General features: G+C 37.6%; 1 protein-coding gene across 1 annotated transcript in view; it reads left to right on the forward strand.

Moving 5' to 3' along the window:
- LOC149830033 (uncharacterized) overlaps positions 1-24727 on the forward strand; it is a 47239-nt gene that overhangs the window by 1422 nt on the left and 21090 nt on the right. The window lies entirely within an intron of this gene.

The raw sequence follows: 24727 nt of genomic DNA on the forward strand, positions 1-24727 counted from the left end.
ATGTTCCAATAATCTGTGGAATTATGCATGGATAGGCAGACTTTATTAACAACATGGGTGAAATCTTGACGCCTCATCATGACATACTAGAGGGCACTGACACAATTGCCATACAATGCAGGATTATGAAAAGTTGTTTTGTATATGTCAAGAATTGAGTAGAGGTTGCGGAAGGAGTAGTTACTATTACAGACCCTTTTCTCTGCCCCACGTTCGACCCACCCGGATCCACCTCACCCTTGCTATGGATCCACCCCACATTTGCTGCCTACCTCTAGGATCCATCCTGGGAAACCCGCCCAGCCTGGAATCCTTTCCATATTGGGACTCTGGTGGGATGCCCTCTTGGACTCCCATCCAGGGTGGGACTACGTACTCTTTTTCTATTTTGCCCTATTTTGTGATTTCTATAAATATGTATGCTTGGTTAGCGTAGTTTTTTAATCAATGAATTTTTGTGAGAATTTTCTTAAAAGAGTTCTTCTTGGTTCTTGTTCCTGCCCCTGCTTTGAGGGAAGGTCTATTCTCCATCACCCGTCCGCCCACCTCCATTGCCGCTGGCTTGTCAGGATCGAAGATCTCCCTTCCAGCCATCGACCTGCCATCCACCCTTGCCACCTGCCCATAGCCTGCGCCAGCAAGAACAGACGCTGTTCTCTCTCCCTGTCTGTTTTCCCTTGGCTGAATCCCAGTCTGGGATTCGACTTGCCTCACATGGTTTCCCTGATCCTGTCACCCGCCTGGACATGCCCCCTTCCACCTCATTAACGTGACCATGTCCCTTACCTGGTGTTAAAATGTAAATTATAAAGTGTAATATATATAATAATAATATTACATTATATTATTATATATATATATATATATTCTTTTTTTATTTTTACATTTTATATATATCTAGTTCCATTTGAACTAGATATAGGGAAAGCTCAAAATGAGCTCTCCCCTCTTCATTCTTCTTGTATAAATAGGGGTGAACCCCTCTATTACATGTACTCAATGCTTCTTAAGCATTTTTGATTATTAATAAAGAATTTTATTTCATTTGTTGTGTTCTTCCTTTTATACCCTTTTATAGGTTTTGCTTGAAGTGTCTTTTAGACACTGTTTTTATGGATTCAAGTGATTTTATGGAAGACCACCATTTTATTACATGGTATTAGAGTCGTGGAGATCTTAGATTGTGAAAAGCTTCCTCCTCATTTTTCGTGCCTCACTTGCAAAGGGTGTTTCATCACTTTGTTCTTGGCTCAAGAAGATTTGTTTGAAGGAGGCTATTGAAGAAATTTTTTGCTACAAAAAATTGTATTATATATCCTCTCTCCCATACTTTTATCTCTTCTTTTCTCTCATCTCTTTCTCTCTCACCCTTGTAAAAGATGGATGACAATGATAAGATCACTATCATACCTATGAAGTTAAATGATACTAATTATGTTATGTGGGCTTCGATTATTAAGCACCACATTTGGGGAAAAGGGCTATGGGGTATAGTGGATGGTTCCGATTCGGAACCTAAACTATCACTCACCAAAATAGAGGGTGATAAAGAAGTTCCTCTAACGGAAGAGGAGAAGAGCAAGACATTAGCCACTTATGAAAAGAGATGGAAAGAGTAGAGAATAGGGCATGCAAAAATTATGTCATGGCTAATTAATAGCGTAGACATTAAAAAATGCTCTAGTCTTGCTAAGTTAAAACATGCCAATAAGGCTTGAAAATATCTCAAAAATATGTATTCCCTTAAAGATATTGCACATGTGTGCAATTTACAAGACAAAGTTCGGACAATGACTCAAAAGGAGAAAACCATTAAAGAATATTACAATGAATTGTTCGAACTTTAAGAAGAATTGACTCTGTTAGAGCCAAAATGACATTGTCCTGAAGACATTGAGCGTCGTAAAAAACAACTTGATATAAAACATTTTTATCAATTTGTAAACGGTTTGAGACCGGAATTCAAGTCAACTAAATCAGCTCTTCTTCATCGAGGAAAAATTCCCTCTATCATCGATACTATAGAGGAACTAACTATGGAGGAAAACAAAATTAGAAAGAATACTCCAACACCAAAAGATGATTCCTTTCTAGCTGTATCTAGACTGGGTAATCATGTACGCTCTTGCAGGCCACCTCATTTTAATAGACAAAATGGTGACTTTGATAGGAAAAAAGTTATTTGCCACAATTGTCATGAACCAGGACACTATAGGCCTCAGTGTCCTAAACTTAGAGAGCTAAGGGAAAAGAGAGCTGCAACTATTGGATCGAAACCCAAAGATCATGATGCACCAGTGTAAACACCCCAAATTTTCACCTTCATTCACAGACGCCTTTTCTCTTGCCACTGGGGTCTGCTCTCTAAATCCTTCAGGAAACCAATTGGTCGACATCTGAGCCAGGGCTATTTAGAGCCCGAATTTTGCCTCAAATTCAAATATTTCAAAATTCAATCTCCATTTAAATCATCAATTTTTGCCTTCGAACAGAAATGTTCAATTCCTTGTTTCTGCCAGGGGTCTGGGGCTTCAAATCCCTTATCCAGGGTTTTGCATTTTGCATATCATTGTATATCATCGCACGTCATTGCATGTCATTTCATATCATTTCATTGCATTGCATGTCATTCTCGAGATCTAGCACTCTGGTTTTTCAAAATCTTCAAATCCAGATTCAATTTTAAAACCTTTCTTTCGAAATCAATTTCAAAAACCTCGGTTTTAGATCGATATTTGTCATTTATCAACCCCCAGGATCTTATATTCTTTTATTTCAAAACATTTTCCTTAGAAAGCGATCTGGATTCGTTTTAAACTCAATTTTAATTGATCTCAATTCTCAGATGAGACCCATCTAGGTGGTGTCGCTTCTAAATTCCTTCATTTCTCAAATTTCTCAAATTTCAGAGTTTAAGTTGATTTAGGACTCTATCTTTTCACCTTTTTAAACCTTTTCAAAATTCCATTTTGATTTTAAACCGGAAGTAGCCTTGTCCCTTGTCTATTTCTTTCATTTTAGCCAAAATCTCAGAGTTTCAGTCAGACTAGGACTCTATCACAAAGTTTCAGTCGGATTAGGACTCTATCTTTCATTTCTATTTTCACCTGTTTTCAATAAGATCTCTCAAAATATTTTAAAAGAAACCAAAATTTTAGAGTTTCAGTTAGATTAAGACTCTATCGCAGAGTTTCAGTCGGATTAGGACTCTATCTTTCACTTCTGTTTTTACCTGTTTTCAAGAAAATCTTTCAAAATCTTCTGAAAGAAGTCAAAATGCTAGAGTTTTAGTCGAATCAGGACTCTTTTCTAGAGTTTCGATTGGATCAAGACTCTAACCCTGACTTCATTTTTTGAGAAAATCTTTCAAAAACTTCTTCATTTATCCTTTAAAAAATCAAATTTCAAAATTTCAGGACTTTATTATAGAGTTTCAAAATTTTAGACTCTGCCCCAGAGTTCCAGTCGGTCCAGAACTCTACCCTGATTTCCTCTTTTTACTTTTATTTCACTTGTTTTTCAAAAACATATTCAATTCTAAAAGTTTCAAAATTTTAGGACTCTATTCTAAAGTCCCAGTTGATTAGGACTCCAACCCTGGTTTCGTCTTTTCATTCATTTTTACTAATCTCTAAGAAGATCTTTCAAAATCTCTTCGTTTGTCTTTCAAAAATCCAAATCTAAGAGTTTCAAAATTTTAGGACTCTAGTCAGGAGTTTCAGTTGGTTTAGGACTCTAATTTTCTCGAATTTTATCCTTTGTTTTATTTTCATCTGTTTCAAAAACTTTTTTTAACCTTTATTTTAACCTGTTCAAAAACTCAGATGCGGGGCCCATACACCTGGTGCCACATTCGAGAGATTTTCAATTCATCTAGGACTCTAGAGGATTTAGAATTTTGATTTTCATCTTTTGTTTTAAATCCTTTTTGAAAATCTTGTTTTTAACCCCTTTATTTTCAGGTTTTTAAAATCGTTTTCTAAAAAACAAGTGGGGCCCACACTAGGTGGCATCACATTTGAAAATATTTTGGTTAACATAGGATTAGTCAATGTTCTAGTTAGGTTAGAAGTTTAAAAGAGTCAAAATTGATTTTAAAAATCCATTTTCACTTTAGTGTTTTTAACTTTGTTTTTCAGGGTTTTAAAAAACAAATATGGGCCCACCTAGGTGGCACCAAATTTGAGATATTTTTAAAAGATTAATTAGAACTCAATTAGGTTAATTAGAGTCTAATTAGGAAGGTTGAAAAGTCAAACCCTGCTGGAAAAATCGCCCCCCTTAATTGATTTAATTAGAAGAGTTTAAAAAAATAAAAACTCCTTAATTAACCCTAATTAAGCAGGTTTTGAAAAACTATAAATAGGGGTCTCTAGAGGGGGTCAAACATGCTTTTTCTCACCCTCTCTCTCTCCAAAAATTCGTGGCTGTCTCTTCTCCCTCAGCCTTTCTCCTTCCTCTATTGTTGCAGCCCCCAAGGTGAGTCATCATCTTCTTTTTTTTATTTGTTTTATTTATTTATTTTCTGTGTTTTTGCCATTGCCGCCCCTCTATGCATGAGTTTCCTTATTTTTTTTATTCAAGATCCATGTTCCACGACCCAAGAAGATGATCTACTGATCATCCATGGGGTTTTACAAGTTTTTGATCCGTTGGAATCATTGATAGTCCGTTCATTATGTTAAACGCCCGAAAAAGATCGAGATTCGATTCCTCTATGGATCAAATCCCTCTTTTAATGGCTAAATCAAATTCTAACCATGTTTCCCTGAAATTTTTTTATTTATTTCATTATATCCATGTTTATTTTACTCATCCAAGCATCAAATCATGATTCGTTACGTTAATTGCATTTTCTTAAGGTTTTTACATGCTTAAATTAGGTTTATTCATGCGCTTTATTGATAATATGCGTTCTTGATTCCGGGCACGCGAGAACAATGTTATTTTTTGTTCGTTTTTCTGTCATTAAATTCTGATTTTTTAGGGTTAAACCGTGCATGTATTAGTGATTTTCCATAAAAAAAATGAATTATTTTGAGTTCTGTAACTCTACTAAAAAAAATAAAAAACCGAACTCTAATTCTGGTACCGTGAGAGCGTTGTACAAAATTAGGTACGGTTTGTTGAAGTGATATCTCCCTCATCGGGGATCCGATCAATGATCCGTAAGTTGCAATGTGTTTGTTATGATGTCTAGTATATTCTGTGAATTTTTTAGATTTTTCTATGGTTGTTTGCTATTTTTCCTCTATCAGAAATTAAGAACCTGTTTCGCAGTGGCCGTTATGCATCGTTTAAGCTCTAGTCCAACTTGCGTAGATCATATTTCCCTAACCGGAGATCCGATCGATGATCCGTAAAAAGTCACGGACTCAAAAGCATGTTTAGTTTTACTAGTATGATTTCTGTAATTTTTGAATACTGTCTTCTATTTTTAATTGAGCCGAAATCAGAACTGTCTTTTCTGGAGCCGTTACGTGTTTGTCAGAATCAAGCGTATATTGTCGGAATGATATCTCCCTAACCGGAGATGCTTTTTCTGATCTGTAAAAGGGAATATTTTTGTTCAGAAGTCTAGTTTTTTCATGTGAAACTTTATAGTTTTTCATTACTGTTTGATGCCTGATTCGGGTCTGACACTGTGACAGGTACGTGCCAAAGGGCAAAATTGCATGTTTTTAGGTTTTTATTTAATTTTTGTATTAAAATAATCCAAAAATTTCTGTTTTTAAATTTCAATTTAATTTTAGGGTTATCAGGAGCGTACATGTCGATTTTTGTTAATTTTTGAATTTATTTGGTAGGTTATTTAGTTAAATCATGAAAACAGGATTCCCGCAGAATCTCGGTTCCACTGAAACACGGGCAAAAATTGATATTTTTATGATATTTTGTATTTTTCATAAAAGTTTTATATTTTTAGGGTTTGATTATGTTCATAATCATGCTAGGGTGCTCCACACCCGATTTGGTGTTGATTTGAATCCGTTTGATCCCTAAATTAAAAGTTTTATAAAAATCTTTTCTTAAAACCCTGATTTCAAGACCATAGTCTTGTTTTCAGGGGCATTTTGGTCATTTTCCCCAAAATTTCGAATTTCAAAGTTATTTTCTTTTATTGTTTATTCAATTTTGCATTATCTTTTATTATGTTTATCTCAGGGAAGCATGAAAAAGGCTTATATCCAGATAAATCCCTCAATTTCAGATATTGTTGGATAAATCCCGAAAAGCCGACATATCTCCACTAACAAGTTTGCTAGTTTTGCAGGGACACTCAAGGTTGTATTTTCTTTATTTTTCTTTTCTTTATTTCAATTTATCATTGATGTAAAATGTAAACATTCTAATAAGAATTTAATTTCCTGCTTAGAATAGGCCTGCATTGCATATAGTTTATTTCTTTAAATAATGTCAATGTGTGATGGATGATGATGTTAGAAGGAAGAAGCTCCAGACTTACCTGCACAGGGAAAGAAGATGACAAAGAAGATAATAGGGGCTGCAGAAGGTCACGGCTGAGACTTACTCAACGTGACTGCTCTATTCAATAATATATATATTAGTGAGTGATTACAAAATAAGGTACTGAAATACCCTTTAATGGACAACTAATATTACAACATAACATAACATTGTGTGTAGATACGTGAATGCATATAGATACGGGTCCGGATCTGGATTCGGATCCATGAACAACTTCTTTTCACCTTTCCTCAAGTTGTACATGGTCTTGGATCATGAACAACTTGCCTTTTAACATCCAAAACCTGTCCTTCGTTAATCCTTTTGTGAATATGTCTGCAACTTGCTCTTCAGTGCAGACAAAATTGAGTTCAATCTCCTTTTCTTTGACCTTTTGCCTCACAAAGTGTTGGTCTATCTCAATGTGTTTTGCCCGACTATGATAAATAGGATTCAAGAACATATTGATAGCACTTTGGTTGTCACATAGTAGGAGTGATCGATCAATCAGTTCTCCTATTTCTGTGAGGATATGCCTTATCTATGTAGCTTTTGCAGTCACAACAACCATTGATTTGTATTCGGCTTCTGTGCTTGACCTAGCGACAACTTTCTGCTTTCTACTGCTCCAAGAAACCAAGTTTGACCCAAGAAAAATGCAATAACCTCTGAATCACCTACTCAATCAACATCAACATAAACAACGATCTTATGTGCACCCTGATTCAGCCCACCCTTTCTGTACACAAGCCCATCACCGACATCATCATTATAGGAAACTGTGAAACTCATATTGAGGAAGTAAAGAAATTGTTGAATCCGAGATTTAAGATGAAGGATCTGGGAGATTTTCTTGGGGTAGAACTAGACAAGACATGTAATCTTCTTACTCTCACTCAACACAAGTATACAGTGGACATTCTCAATAGAGCAGGTATGATGTATGCGGTATCTGGTAGGGTCTTCATATAGGTCTCCTTCTTTAGAACTCAATTTCTGATGTATAACACTTGGAGTTCCCAAGGGTTTGCAATTCATCATACCTGCTCTATTGAGAATGTCCATTGTATACTTTGTGTTGAGTGAGAGTAAGAAGATTACATGTCTTGTCTACTTCTACCCCAAGGAAATATCGCAGATCTCCTAGATCCTTCATCTTAAATCTCTGATTCAACAATTTATTTACTTCCTCAATATGAGTTTCACAGTTTCCTGTAACGATGATGTCGTCTACATATATCAATAGGAGTGTGGTCACATTTTGCTTCTTGTAGATAAATAGTGAATGATCTAGAAGAGACCTAGAGAAGCCGTGTCTTTGTATCTCAAGGGAAAAACTCTCGAACCAAGAACGACATGCCTGTTTCAAACCATATATCGCTCTTTTTAATCTACATACGCACTGATTAGCATCTTGTTCTGCATATCCAGCGGGCTGCTCCATATAAACTTTCTCCTTTAAATCTCCATGTAGGAAAACATTTTTAACATCTAGCCGACTTAATGTCCAACCATGCTCAATAGCTAGACCTAACACAATCCGAATGGTCCCCATTTTCACTACAAGACTAAAAGTTTCATCAAAATCCTGCCCTTGTTCTTGCGTAAACCCTTTGGCAACAAGTCTAGCCTTATACCTTTCAATACTCTCATCTGGTTTATATTTGATCTTATACACCCATTTCGATCCAACTACATTTTTGTTGGACGGTCTGAGCACAATCTCTCAAGTTTCACATTCATGTAAGGCTTTCATTTCTTCATTCATCGCTTCAATCCACTTCTTGGAGTTGACAGCTTGATAAAAGGTGAGAGGCTCATCTTCTTTGTTTATGGATGTCAGAAACAATTAAAAATCCAGCGAAAAGTTTTTGTAGCTGACCCATCTATCAAGTGGATGTCGAGGCCGAGTAGACCTCCTGACAACCAACTCCTGTGAGGGAGGCAGAGTTACATTAAGATCTGGACAGGAAGCAAAGACGAGTGGAGGTTCTTTTTCATGTCGGGTGTAAGTGATTCCCTTGTACCTTCCTGTTTCCAAGGGTTGCTCAACAACTTCTTCTGGCTGTGGTGCTTTTTCTGACTCCTCACATATTTCCTTTTGACTACAGTCTAGAGGGCAATCATCATTAATGTTGGAAAAAAGTTCAGAAGTTAACTATGAATAATATACCTCAACATTGGATCCTGAACTTGACATGTTAGCTGGTTGATTATTAAAGTTCATCTCATCAAAAATAACGTTTCTAGACACTTTGATGCGTCTGCTCGAAGGATCATATCACCTGTACCCCTTATAGTCATCCGCATACCCACAAATTTGCACTTCAAGGCTTTGTCTTGAAACTTATGTCTTAACGAGTTGTCAATATGCATATAACAAACAGATCAAAAAACACGTAATTCATGAAAATCGGGATGAGTACCAAAAAGAGTAAAGTATGGTGATATGTTTTCTAACAGTGTCATGGGAGACGATTTATCACATGCACTGTAGAATGAAAAGCCTCTGTCCATAAAGTAATACGGAGACCACTATCATGCATCATGCTCATTGCACTCTTAACAATATGTCGATGCTTCCTTTCAGCTATCCCATTTTTGTTAAGGTGTATGTGGGCAAGACACTCTTCTCCTTATTCCGTTATGCTGGAGAAAATCAATAAAATCACTAGAAGAAAACTCTCCCCCTCCGTCACATTGAAAATGTAGAATGTTTCAGAGATGATTTTTGATGAAATAATAGAACTTTCAGAACAATCCAAAGACTTCGGACTTATGCTTCATGAAGAATATCCAAGTGTAACGTGAATAGCTGTCAACAAAAATAAGATAATAATTGCCACCTAAATCAGAAGTAATTGGGGCAGGGCCCCAGACATCAGAACATATGATTTTAAAAGGTCTTGAAGCTCTTTTATTGATTGAATTGAAGGGTAAAATGCGACTCTTACATAAGTGACAACTTGGACATTTTATTTCATTTATTTCTGAACCCATACTAGACTTAGGAATCAAATTATTTGAGACAAGCTTTTCAATATAATGATGACCACAATGACCCAATCGACTATGCCAAAGAATTGGCTTATTATATTCAGAAATGGCGAACACACACTCATAAGAAAGTAATTGAGGATTTTGATAAAGCTTCAAGGATGAACAAATGGAATGAACTGTGGAGGAGTGATCTTCTTGAAAAATGTACATGTTGCCTCGTCTCTTTCCCTCAGCGAATGTCTCCCTCGTGTGAAGATCCTTGACATAATCAGAAGGAGTAAATTCAACTGAGGCATTAATATCATCAACCAGTTTGAGACAGAAACAATATTTTTTTAAATATTTGGTGCATGGAGAACATTTGAAAGCTTAAGAGGAGACTTAGACTTGGGTATAATAGCATTTCCAATGTGTGAAATGGAGTGGTGAAAACCATCTCCTGTAACTATACTATTTTTACCAACATAAGGAATAAGGTTTAGGAGTTTACCCGCATCTCCTGAAACGTGGGTTGCTGCCCTTGAGTCAACATACCAAATGCCTTTATCATTTTGCTTCATATTCAGTCCTGCCAATAGTAACTCCTTTACTTCTCCCCAAGCCTTTGAGACTCCTAAGTCTTTCTTAGTCTATGCTTGCAAAGATTTTCCTTTATTTTGGGGATGAACCAACAATTTGCTTTAATATGCCCCCTTTTGTTACATAAAAAACATGTAGGAATGGGCCTTTGACTTTGCTGATTGGTAGGAACATTAGGTGTTAGAAGTAGCTCACGACCCCCAAAACCATGTCTTGCTTGTCCACCTCTGCCCTCAAGGAGCACTACCTCTTCCTTTTTCATAGATCAGTCCTTTAGCGAGTATATCTTGAGTCCCTGAGTGCACATAATTTTCTTCAGAAAAACCCTTCAAATTCATTTCATATTGCAGTAATTTTGCACGTAGATCTTCAAACTTTGGAAGCTCTGAAAGACACAATAAGGACTTTGTCAGAACATAATAATCTGGCCCCAGCCCGCTTAGAGTCTGTTGTACTTTATCTTTATCATTAACCACACATCCCACGATAGCTAGCTGATCCGTAATGCTCTTCATTTTATTCAAGTATTCCATGATAGACATGAAATCTTTCTTTAACATCTGAAATTCACGCTTAAGAAACACAACTCTAGCCTCAGATATTTGCGAATATATTTGAAGTAACTTGTCCCACAATTCTCTGGCCGAATAATCATCAGGAATGGCTATAAGAACCTCTTGCGACAGTGTTGAGGTGATGTATGCCACCAATGCTTGGCCTCTCTTCATCCAAGCAACGTAATCTAGATTTCTGAGAAGCACAGTAGAGGTTGCCTTTTTCTCATCTTCCTTTTTTTGAGAAATAAATTCTGGAGGGGTTAGAATTGATCCATCCAGATGTCCAGAGAGATCTTGGCTCCTTATGAAAGGAACAATCTGTCTTTTCCAAGTCAAGAAATTGTTGTTTAACTTCTCAGAAACGAGTTGACTAAGAAAGTTAGAAGAAAGACTTGTTTGTGAGAAGGGTGAATCCATTGAGAAAAAACACAAGAAGAAATCGATATTAAAGAGGAGGGGAAATTTTCTAGATCAGATTCAGTCTATTGAAGAATCAGTCACTTTTAATGTTCTGTTTTTTTTTTGCAGAAGTTAAAACCAGGAAAATTATCTTCTGCTGTGACCGACGAGCATGACTGATCTGATCGTGGTTACACTAAATCAGTTCCAAATTGATAAAGTCCCTCCTTGAATAGATAAAAAATATCTCCAAGAAAATCTATAATCTGGAATAATAAAATGATGAATATAAGGCAAAGGTATTCCAGATAAAGGCACATCAGTAGTAGACGATTCTGTCAATGATCTCCTTTAAATGAAACAAGGATAATTGACAGATGAAAGGAGGTAAGAATTGATATTTTTTAATATGCAGAAACGTTTTTGATTTTCGGAGGGGATTTTAGAAATAAGCAAGAATGAGTAAGAATGAGGAGATCTTGGCTGAAGTAAAAGAGACACAGATGTGAGACGCAAATTAAGAAAGAAAAACGCTGATTAAGAGACAGAAAATCTGAGATTGGAAAATCCAGATTTGGATTTAAAAGAGACGCTGATTTGAAGAAAAAGGCAAGAAAACCCAGATTCAGAGAAACACTGATCTAGGTTTAGAAAAGAAATAGATTGAAAGTTAGATCTGGGTTTAGAATAGATTGAAGAGAGACACATATCTGGATTTGAGAGTTAGATCAAGAAAAACGCTGATTCAAAGAAGACGCAGGAATATAACTCACAATTTTCTCGACTTGGATTTGATCTCTTTGGGCATTCCTTTTGGAAAGACAACTCCAGGCCCAGCTTTAACCTGACAGCTCTGATACCATGTTAGAAGGAAGAAGCTCCAGACTTACCTGCACAGGGAAAGAAGATGACAGAGAAGAGAATAGGGGATGCAGAAGGTCACGGCTGAGACTTACTCAACGTGACTGCTCTATTTAATAATATATATATATATTAGTGAGTGATTACAAAATTTAGGGTACTGAAATACCCTTTAATGGATAACTAATATTACAACATAACACAACATTGTGTGTGGATACGTGAATGCATATGGATACGGGTCCGGGTCCGGATCCATGGACAACTTCTTTTCGGATGATTCATGCATATTCGAATCCACTATGGTCTACACGAATGGCACACACACTAGCTTCTGAGGAGTTGATAAACTCTGTGGGTTTCATATTTGTGGCCATAGTCAGAATATGAACAAAACCCAGATTTATCATCTTTTTTTAAGCTACAAATGACCTACACTCTTAGGCATTTTCAGAAATCATAACACACTTTCCAAACTTTTCTAAGTATTTACCCCTTTTAGAATCAAATGAGATATATTCAATACATATTCGTGGATATAGTCAGGGATATGTAGAGAATGTATTTCATCTAAATTCTATAAGGCAAAAAAATTCTTTTATCAATGATTTTCCTCAAATTCTTCAGAAAATATTCTCTCAAACTGCATTCATACATCATCTAGGTTAGATTGTATCATGAAAAGACTTTCACAGGGCCACATGCCCATCCCTTTTGATATTTTCAATCCATTTCAGAGAAATCGATTTTCTCAAAGTTATTCTAAGCCTTTTTCTCAGAAATTGATTTTCCTTTTCTTCAAAATACTTTCCCAATACAATTCACGATTTTCAAAGTTTCCACTTTTCTTGATATTTTCCAAATCTTTGAAGCATATATGTAACGACCCCAACTCATACCCTTTAAAAATGCGAAATATTTTTTTTTTAAGAGTTGCGGAAACCTTCCCAGAGATCTGGGGTCCTCACAGTTCCACTTTCCATTGGATAGCCCATCCACCACAAACGAAGTTGCAATTATCATCCATATCTACCAACTAAAACTCTTTTATTAATGAGTAAGAAAATTTCAAAGACAAGGTTTTCTTCAACTGAAAGTAAAGTGACAATTGCAGAGATTAAAAGAACTGAAAGACAAAAGAAAGAGCCATTATGTCCTCTACTGAAGCTGACAAGCCCAAGTATAACTCATCCATCCCCAGATGCATGTCCAGCTTCACTGTTCACCATTTCCTGTGAAAAACCAACAAAGTAGGGTGTCAGAACCGAAATTCTGAGCACAGTTACTTCTAAAGAAAACAGGTGAGAGAAAGAACATGGATAAGATTTCATGCAGTGAGTTGAGTGAGTACAGATATAAAATTTGCAACATTTAAATATTCATAACTACCAATAATTGCATATACTCACCAGTCAAGAACATTAAAGCAATGTCATATATCAATAACTAAATAATCAAACCTTTCAGCATGATTTCACAAAGTAAATCATATGCTACCACCAAATGATGTCATGATATCAAAAATGATTCAAACATGCATGATCTAAAGATAACAGAAAAATGCATGATTATGTGCAATGCATGATTTCTTCTGTTATCTTTCATTTAAGTTCCATCTTTCCATATGCATGCCCTATTAGATGCACACATCCTTAAGTTCCTCTTTTTAATTACCGTGGCCCGCGGATACACAAAACGGGTACAAACCCCGAGATCAAGTAGGTTTCCAAGGTAGCTTAACAAACAATTTGTATTTTATTACTGGGTTCCAACTTAGCCCTCGACCGATATCAGGAAACAACACCATCCATCGGAACATTAGACCTCCACATTTAATGTCGGGGACACAAGGGACACCCCACGCCCACAAGTGCCACTTCCTTGGTACCATAAACTCACAGCTGTGACTAACACACCACTCCCGGGTAAAGTTGTGGGCTCTCCCTAAGACCGTGGCCAGGAGAAGAACCTCAATATCGGGTTTAGGGGCAACAACGCACACGGAGTTTTTGTATCCTCACAGTCTCCCCAAGACCGGATATCCAAGATTCTCATACTCCAGATGAGATATCACAGAATGTATATTACACTGTTCTTATTCATTATTTTTATTTAAAGTTCATTCTTTAAGTTTGCCACACATATGCAAAAGTAAAGTGAAAACCCCGCATCCTCCTTGCAGGGACCCATTCGGGACTCCAACCCGTATAAACCATTAGAACAGTGTAGTAAAGTGCCAAACCATCTTATGTGGTTCAAGTGATGCATTTAAAAACATATGTGAAAGCAAACCAAACTCACGGCTCTCCAGGCCGATGATGTCCATTCAGGCCATCAATGCACCACATAATAAAACCAAATTAGTGTTTTATTTATAACACTAGGCCAATAGTGCCACAAAAATGTGCACTTATGCAATTATACACCCAAACATATGCATGTCATAATTCATTCATATGCATTTTCAATATGTGTGTGTTACCTACATCACATACGGGTAATAACCAATCCATGGTTTCTTTCAGGGTATAAGTGTACATGTACCATTTCACATATAAATCAAGCGTACATGTTCAAGAAGCATTACTAATAATTGAATCATGCTCCCACTCATGCGTACCATAATCATAACAATCAAGTGAAAGCATAAACCTCCACGTCAAGTGTTTCTATACCATCCAATACACAAGCTTTTAAATAACACATGGATTCTAGCCAAAAATATAATGTTCAGTTAGGGACAACAAGGCAAGATACATTACAATTAAAATTTCAGTTTTATGTGTCCTTCCTCCCTAAATAGTGTAACATGAGCAATATTATACACAACTGAAAATTTTCAGGTTATGTTGCAATGATCCTACGCTGCATCTTACAAACTTTGAGCTTAACCACACTCAAGAACCAGCTTGAGCTACTTTAGAACAGTTCAATTTACTTCAATTCAGCAAATTACACATTCTCAGACCAATACTCAATTCAACATAAACTTTCAGATCACAGACTGATGAAACTCAATTATGTCTATAGAACACAGCATGCCTAAACCAAAAATTTAACATAAACCAGCCCCTGTTAATACAAGTATCATATAACTTAAGAATTTGTTCTAGCCGATTTATTTCCAGCTAAATGTCTTTTCAAAAATAGCAATTCAACTATCCTGGAATTGTGGTAAACTAACTTTCTTTGCTGACAACTGTCCAATATAAAATGGAGCTAAACATAGAATCCATTCTAAAACACACTTCGGTGGAATTTAAGAGTAATATGATATTTCCTACACAAAGATTTCAGTATAAAGAAAACAGATAGTATGTTGGCAATAGTTACTTCTTCAGCCAGATTCAATTATCAGTCACCACCAAAATAAGATGAGATCTGATAACAACTCTAAATGTGACATTATTCAGGTCAACCATGAACTGAAATAATCTCTTACATACAGCTAATGGCCACTATTAAAATTAACTGCTAATAAAGTATGTAAGAGGAATAACACGGCTCTTCAGGATACATTTTTGTATCAACATGAAGTCGCCATCTCTAGCTAATCCAAACATAATAGAATATTCAAAACCATCATGTATAGTTTTGAATGTGTCGGTTACAGTGTCAAACATTCTGCACACACACACCCACATGCAACTCATCAAGATACAGGGTAAACATCAATATATTAATACTACAAAAACTGCAGACTCCATTTCCATTTGTTTCAATAGAGACTCGTTTTTTTAAGGCTTATCAAATTCAAATCAATGAAATGGGTATATGAATAAACACAGGATTTTGTATATACAACTTTTCCAACACCTATCCCAAAACATCCATTCTCATGAAACTATTACCAAATTTATTTCCTAAATAAAACTCAAGATTTCTGTAGCAAATAACGTTGAAACTGGGCATCCTGCTGAAACAAAAATTTACTTTAACCAAAATACAGATTCTTTCATATGGTTTAGCACAAAAAATAAACAGATTCCGCTTACCTCTGTCACTTTAGTATTTAGGTTATCGGGTTCCAAAACAGAAATCCCCCAATCTTGGGGTTATCCATTTCAAAGAATCGGAAACCCCACGACTGGGGCTAATCCGATACCACAGCCTAACCCCCAAATCGTTTGGGCTAGGGATCTTTGGAAAGTAGGGTTTAAAAAAAAATCCCCAAATCGATTTGGACTGGACTTGGTTGCAGTTTAGGTTTAGGTACAGTAAAACCCCAAATCGTGTAGGTTTTCGAAATGGGGAACAACCTAATCCCCAAATCCTTCCCTCAATCCACCCATGGAATCGAACCCACGTTCGATTCCTTCCCCCGATTCCAAGGAGCACCGTACCTCGAGAAGACTTTTCCGGCGATCGAAGGCTGGAGACGTGCAGGCACAGACGGCTGGTGTTGCTCCCCGCTGCTGCCGTGAAGAAGGGAGCTTGCTGGAAGACTTTGGTGGCTGTGGCGACCCCTTCTTCCTCCGGTGCGCGCACGCAGACAGAGACAGGAGAGACGAGGGAGAGAGAGAGGCGAGGGATGGGAAACCCCTAACTCCCCATCCTCCCTTTTATCAGCCCCCTCCATGCCGCGATGGGGGGAGGTCGGTTACGCCCTGCGTAACCCCCCCTTTCCTTTTCTGTTACAACAAGATCGGGCAACCCTTATCGGGTTGCCCTTTCTTTTAAAAAGGGCTGTCATGGGGTGGGGCTCGGGTCCGAACTCGGGACCCGTAACCCGGCCCCAAAACAATATGGATCCACAAGTGGATCCTTGGATAAATATTTAAAAAAAAACTTAAAATTTAATTTATTTATTTATTAAATCGAGGTTTAATTCGATTAATCCTAATTACCCCCTTTATGGGTCCTAGATCCGAAATATGGATCTAGGCCCAACTTGAAAAATTTGAAATATTTTCTAATAAAAATCTCGGGTTTTACATCCCTACCCCCTTAAAAGAATTTCGTCCGCGAAATTAGAATGTACTAAATGTGAGTAGTACTAAAATAAGTTATCACACGAGTACTATCGATTTGACAACTAAGAAGATACCTTAGACCAGATCAATCTGATCGTCCTGAGTAGCAGTCGTAACAGCATAAACTCTCCCATTAGTCTTCCGCTGACCCTGTTGCGGTTGAGGTATCTGTTGTTGCTGTTGCAGTGGTTGTTGTCCTACCTGAGTTGCTGGCTTGTTCGGACAAAAAAGGAGCAATGTGCCCTGACTGTTGACAGTGATAGCAATTCCCTTTGAACAGCGGGCAAAAACCTAGTGGATGGTTCTTGCCGCACCTACGACATGTTGGCGGGGCCTTTTCTTGCTGTTGCCCATTATAGATCCGCGACTTCTTGCCACCTTGAGTCTTTCCGCCTGTAGGTGGATCCTTCCTCTTTCCGCCCGAAGCATCACCTCCATTTGTGCCTCCCTTTTGTGATACGTTCCTAGACCTCTCCCAGTCCTTGGTCAGAACAGTGGCTGACTCAATCGCATCGGCCAAGGTAGGAGGCCGACCTGACAGTACGCGAGCTCGTAATCCATCCTTTAATCCATGCACAAACTTCGACGCTCTCGCCTTCTCATTTCTGAAGAGGTTCGGACAGTACCTCTCGAGGTTCCGGAACTTGGTAGTGTAATCTACCAGACTCATGGTTCCCTGAGTCAGATCAAGGAACTCCCGTTGCATCTGTTCCTCGGCGTACGCGGGGAAATACGTGTCTAGAAACTCTTCCCTGAACGTCTCCTAGGGGATCTCGTCCCAATCGGCGAACTTCACTCTCCGCAGGGTGTCCCACCACTTCTTGGCATCGCCCTTCAGACGGTACGTGCCAAAAGATGTCTTCCTGTCCTCAGGAACAGACAGGACGTCGAACACCCGTTCCAACTCCTCAACCCAGTTCTCCGCTGCCTCTAGGTTTGCCTCTCTTGAAAAAGTTGGCGGATCCAACTTCAGGAACTTTTCGAAAGAAACGCTACCCGTGTTTGAAACAACGTTGACAGGAGGGTCACGAGCTGCTGCTTGTGCGACTGCCTGCGCAACTACCTGGGCAACCTGTGCCGCTTGCGCCGTTTGTGCAGCCTGTGCCGCTTGGAGGTTCTGGGCCGCTTGTAGCGCCTGCGCTGTTTGTGTTGCTTGAGCCGTCAGGGTCTCGGTCAGAGTATGGATGACCTCCATCATGAAATCTCTTTGCTCCTGCCAGTTCGTGGGAGCAGCAGTAGAAGACGAAGCGCCTCTACGAGTATAATGCGACATCTACAACGTACATCCTTTCTACAAATTAGATTTTTACTTATCCTACCCCCTTAGGGTTGATCACGATCAATAATCGTTCACGTAATCATACCAAGACTTATTAAATTCATACCAATAGAATATTAAACTATAATTTCAATCAATCACGCAAAATTCACATACTTAAAGTGAAAGTATTAAATAGTCATACCAGTGAAGAAGACTGCTCTGGAGGACGAGTTACACTTGTCGACGCTTCAGGACAGGGCTCACAAACCAAAGAAAAATTTAATACTCAAAAGATGATAAAATTGCAAATCTTTGTGGTGGGCTCTGATACCAAACCTGTAACGACCCCAACTCATACCCTTTAAAAATGCAGAATATTTTTTTTTTAAGAGTTGCGGAAACCTTCCCAGAGATCTGGGGTCCTCACAGTTCCACTTTCCATTGGATAGCCCATCCACCACAAACGAAGTTGCAATTATCATCCATATCTACCAACTAAAACTCTTTTATTAATGAGTAAGAAAATTTCAAAGACAAGGTTTTCTTCAACTGAAAGTAAAGTGACAATTGCAGAGATTAAAAGAACTGAAAGACAAAAGAAAGAGCCATTATGTCCTCTACTGAAGCTGACAAGCCCAAGTATAACTCATCCATCCCCAGATGCATGTCCAGCTTCACTGTTCACCATTTCCTGTGAAAAACCAACAAAGTAGGGTGTCAGAACCGAAATTCTGAGCACAGTTACTTCTAAAGAAAACAGGTGAGAGAAAGAACATGGATAAGATTTCATGCAGTGAGTTGAGTGAGTACAGATATAAAATTTGCAACATTTAAATATTCATAACTACCAATAATTGCATATACTCACCAGTCAAGAACATTAAAGCAATGTCATATATCAATAACTAAATAATCAAACCTTTCAGCATGATTTCACAAAGTAAATCATATGCTACCACCAAATGATGTCATGATATCAAAAATGATTCAAACATGCATGATCTAAAGATAACAGAAAAATGCATGATTATGTGCAATGCATGATTTCTTCTGTTATCTTTCATTTAAGTTCCATCTTTCCATATGCATGCCCTATTAGATGCACACATCCTTAAGTTCCTCTTTTTAATTACCGTGGCCCGCGGATACACAAAACGGGTACAAACCCCGAGATCAAGTAGGTTTCCAAGGTAGCTTAACAAACAATTTGTATTTTATTACTGGGTTCCAACTTAGCCCTCGACCGATATCAGGAAACAACACCATCCATCGGAACATTAGACCTCCACATTTAATGTCGGGGACACAAGGGACACCCCACGCCCACAAGTGCCACTTCCTTGGTACCATAAACTCACAGCTGTGACTAACACACCACTCCCGGGTAAAGTTGTGGGCTCTCCCTAAGACCGTGGCCAGGAGAAGAACCTCAATATCGGGTTTAGGGGCAACAACGCACACGGAGTTTTTGTATCCTCACAGTCTCCCCAAGACCGGATATCCAAGATTCTCATACTCCAGATGAGATATCACAGAATGTATATTACACTGTTCTTATTCATTATTTTTATTTAAAGTTCATTCTTTAAGTTTGCCACACATATGCAAAAGTAAAGTGAAAACCCCGCATCCTCCTTGCAGGGACCCATTCGGGACTCCAACCCGTATAAACCATTAGAACAGTGTAGTAAAGTGCCAAACCATCTTATGTGGTTCAAGTGATGCATTTAAAAACATATGTGAAAGCAAACCAAACTCACGGCTCTCCAGGCCGATGATGTCCATTCAGGCCATCAATGCACCACATAATAAAACCAAATTAGTGTTTTATTTATAACACTAGGCCAATAGTGCCACAAAAATGTGCACTTATGCAATTATACACCCAAACATATGCATGTCATAATTCATTCATATGCATTTTCAATATGTGTGTGTTACCTACATCACATACGGGTAATAACCAATCCATGGTTTCTTTCAGGGTATAAGTGTACATGTACCATTTCACATATAAATCAAGCATACATGTTGAAGAAGCATTACTAATAATTGAATCATGCTCCCACTCATGCGTACCATAATCATAACAATCAAGTGAAAGCATAAACCTCCACGGCAAGTGTTTCTATACCATCCAATACACAAGCTTTTAAATAACACATGGATTCTAGCCAAAAATATAATGTTCAGCTAGGGACAACAAGGCAAGATACATTACAATTAAAATTTCAGTTTTATGTGTCCTTCCTCCCTAAACAGTGTAACATGAGCAATATTATACACAACTGAAAATTTTCAGGTTATGTTGCAATGATCCTACGCTGCATCTTACAAACTTTGAGCTTAACCACACTCAAGAACCAACTTTAGCTACTTTAGAACAATTCAATTTACTTCAATTCAGCAAATTACACATTCTCAGACCAATACTCAATTCAACATAAACTTTCAGATCACAGACTGATGAAACTCAATTATGTCTATAGAACACAGCATGCCTAAACCAAAAATTTAACATAAACCAGCCCCTATTAATACAAGTATCATATAACTTAAGAATTTGTTCTAGCCGATTTATTTCCAGCTAAATGTCTTTTCAAAAATAGCAATTCAACTATCCTGGAATTGTGGTAAACTAACTTTCTTTGCTGACAACTGTCCAATATAGAATGGAGCTAAACATAGAATCCATTCTAAAACACACTTCGGTGGAATTTAAGAGTAATATGATATTTCCTACACAAAGATTTCAGTATAAAGAAAACAGATAGTATGTTGGCAATAGTCATAAGTGAATTGATATTGATCATAACTATGACACATTTTTAAAGATTATTCTTCTGGTAATAAGGTAGCAAAAATATTCTGAGTGATAAAAAAAAAAGAATCCGCTCAATCTCAATATCTCTCCTATCATTCAAGCTACAATCAATTATCTGCAAAAGTGATCTCTCAATCCTGATCAAGTTGAAGACTGATGGATGAGTTGGACCCCCGGGGCCAAAGGAGACTCAGATCATTTCTAAGTTGAAGGAGTATGTGATGTGTCCTTTCAGGGAAAATTTAAATCTTCGCCAAGTTGAAGGCTGATGCGATAAACCTCCCGCCAATCTCTAAAGGATATTTGATCACTGTTATCATGAAAAGATTTTCAATCCAATGAGACAATTTTATCAATATAATTCTTGGGACTAAAGAAGACTCGAATCATCTCCGAGTTGAAGGAGCATGTGACGTGTCCTTCTAGAGAAAATCAGAACATCACCAAGTTGAAGGTTGATGCAATGAAATTCTCGCCCAATCTCAAGAGAACTCATTTTTCAGGTCTCAAAAGAGTGTAAAAGATCATCAAGAGATTTCAATAAAAGAGACAATATTATCAAATTCCTGAGACCAATGAAGAATCAAAACATCTCCAAGTTGAAGGAGTATGTGACATGTTCTTCCCGAGAAAATCAGAACATAGCCGAGTTGAAAGCTGATGTGACGAAATCCTCGCCAAACCCCAAGGAAAGCTCATTTTCTATGTCTCACAAGAGTGCAAAAAGATCATCAAGGTAAACCCCAAATATCAAACTGACATGACCGTTAAAAATCTTCTTTATTCATGTGAAATTCTTTTATCAATATCTTTTCATAAAACGCTTTTACGATACTAAAAATAAATTCCTTCTTTTCATATCAGGAAATTGGATAACTTCCTTGAAGAAACTCAACAATAATAATTTGAACTTGATTCTGGATTCTGCGGAGCTAGCCCAGTTGGAGGTAATACTCTAGGTAGAAGAGGGAATATTTTTTTCACGGATGTGCACATTTCGATTACTTTGAATCAACTGTAAATTTTATCATTTTGGCAATATTTTCTAGCTATCCTGATATGAAGCAAGAGCTCGATGTCCATTTTGACACGTCCTGGTGTCACCTTATGCCTCCTTGAGAGAGTTGCCCTATTCGTCTTTCGCGTTGAAAGATTTACCTTGGAAAGTTTGTGTCGTATGAATCTTTTTCACCCACATATAGAGAGCCGTCATTGCATTAATACACTCATATGAGGAACCATCGTCATACTTACAAGTCAAAAATCATGTAGAATGGGTAGAAGTCATGAAAATTGAGTTAGATGCACTTGAAAAAGCTTCTACTTGGACTATTCAACATCTTCCTTTAGGTAAGAAACCTATAGGTTGCCGATGGGTTTACAAAGTTAAAACCAAGAGTGATGAAACTCTTGAGAGATACAAAGCCCGATTAGTGGCCAAAGGTTATGCACACGAATATGATATTGATTATGAAGAAACCTTTGCCCCAGTTGCTCGTATGACCACGGTTATAACCTTAATTGCCTTGGCTTCCATTAGAAAATGACCTATATGTCAGATGAATGTAAAAAAATGCATTTCTAAATAGAAACCTTGTTGAAGAAGTGTACATGGAAGCCCATGGAAGCTCCACCTGGTATTAGTATTTCCAAGGGTAAGGCTCTTCGTTTTGAAAAATCTCTGTATGGCCTTAAACAATATCCAAAAGCTTGGTATAATAGGTTTAGTCATGTAATGCTTGATATTGGTTTTCAACCCTGTTTGACTGACACTGCTTTGTTTATTAAGAATTCTGATTCAGAGATTATAGTTCTTCTTCTCTACGTGGATGACATGATCATCACCGGAGGCGATAAACAGGGAGTTGTAAATATCAAAACTCTTCTTAAAACTCACTTTGAAATGACTGACTTAGGTTTATTAAGATATTTTTTAGGAATTGAAGTTGCTTATTCCCCTCGTGGGTATTTGATATCTTAATCTAAATTTGCCTTTGATATTGTTTCCAAGTCTGACATTATGGATGATAAGAAAGTGGATACTCCAGAAGTTGTCAATGTTAAAATGAGAATTGATGATGGAGAATTTCTTGATGATCCCTTTCCTTACAGACAACTTATCAGAGCGCTTTTCTATCTTTCCATTACTAGGCTAGATATAGCACACGCTGTACACACAACTAGTCAGTTTCAGCATGCTTCCACTTCTGTACACATGGGAGCAGTTTTGCGTATTATTAGATACTTAAAAACTTTTCTCTCACGAGGCCTCTTCTTGTATTCATCATCATCATCATTAGATTTAATTGCTTATACTGATGCTGATTGAGGAGGTGATCCTAATAATAAGTACCCAACCACTGACTTTTGTGTTTTCTTAGGTGAGTCCTTAATTTTATGGAGGTGCAAAAAGCAGCAGAAAGTCTCTCTTTCCTTCACCAAAGCTGAATATAGAGCCATGGTAACCACTACAATGAAAATTGTTTGGCTCAGGCGACTGCTAGCTGACATGGGAGCTGAAGCAACATAAGCTTCAAGAATGTGCTATGACAACAAGAGTGCGATCTATATTGCAAGCAATCAAACATTTCATGAGTGCACTAAACATATTGAGATGAACTGTCATTATATCAGGGAGAAATTTTTGCATGAAACTATTGATCTGCCATATGTTATACCAAAGTATCAATTAGCAGATTTCTTCACCAAGCCTCTTGCTGCTCCCAGATTTCATTTCCTCTTAGACAAACTTTCGCTCATTGTACCGTAAGTTTGAGGGGGGAGTGTTAAAATGTAAAATATAAAGTATAATATATATACATAATATTACATTATATTATTATTATATATATATATTTTTCTTTTTTATATTTTATATATATCTAGTTCCATTTGAACTAGATATATAATCTAGTCAAGTTCTTGTTAGAACTTGACTAGATTATAGCCGTTGGACTCTAGTCCAACGGCTAGAGTCCAACGTCTCTTTTTGGGAGAGCTCAAAATGAGCTCTCCCCTCTTCATTTTTCTTGTATAAATTAGAGGTAAACCCCTCCATTACATGTACTCAATGCTTCTTAAGCATTTTTTATTATTAATAAAGAATTTTTTTTCATTTGTTGTGTTCTTCCTTTTATACCTTTTTATGGGTTTTGCTTGAAGTGTCTTTTAGACACTCTTTTTGTGGATTCAAGTGCTTTTGTGGAAGACCACCATTTCATTACACCTGGGACATGGCTCTCCCTCTTCCTTGCCGAGACGCTGTTGCAGCGCCCTTGATGCCCAGTCAGGTATGCCTCTCCAGCCTTGCGCCATTCTCTGCCACACGCCCTGCCTCTGCACCTAGCTTGTTTTGTGTGCCGGACCTGTAGGACCGACTCCTCTGGGAATCAGGTCCTTACATTTGGTATCAGAGCATTGTTTAACTGGCAAGCCACACCGACCAACATCCTGTTCGGTTGATACAGCAAGGGCCATGCCCTTCCTGGTTCCGTTCAGGTATATCTCAACGTACATGCTGAATTTCTGCTCTATACTTTATTTGGGTGTGTTGTATTTTTTTATGGTACAGAGAGTTAGATCAACACTGATCTAAACAAAAATCCGGAGGATTCATTTTCATTTCTCATGCCCCGTATTGTTTTTTCGAGTTTTTAAAAAGCCAGACGACAATCTCAACGCCTTTGTAGTTGTGTGGCTGATTTTTTTCTAGCCCACACCGATCCAGATGCGTATTTTGGTGCAACCTAGGCACTTTTGGGAGGGTATGACCAACCCAGGTGTTCAACGTTGTCTCGAGGCGTGT

The sequence above is a fragment of the Nuphar pumila genome, chromosome 8 (genome assembly GCF_984573655.1).
Source record: "Nuphar pumila chromosome 8, dmNupPumi1.hap1.1, whole genome shotgun sequence".
Classification (NCBI taxonomy): domain Eukaryota; kingdom Viridiplantae; phylum Streptophyta; class Magnoliopsida; order Nymphaeales; family Nymphaeaceae; genus Nuphar; species Nuphar pumila.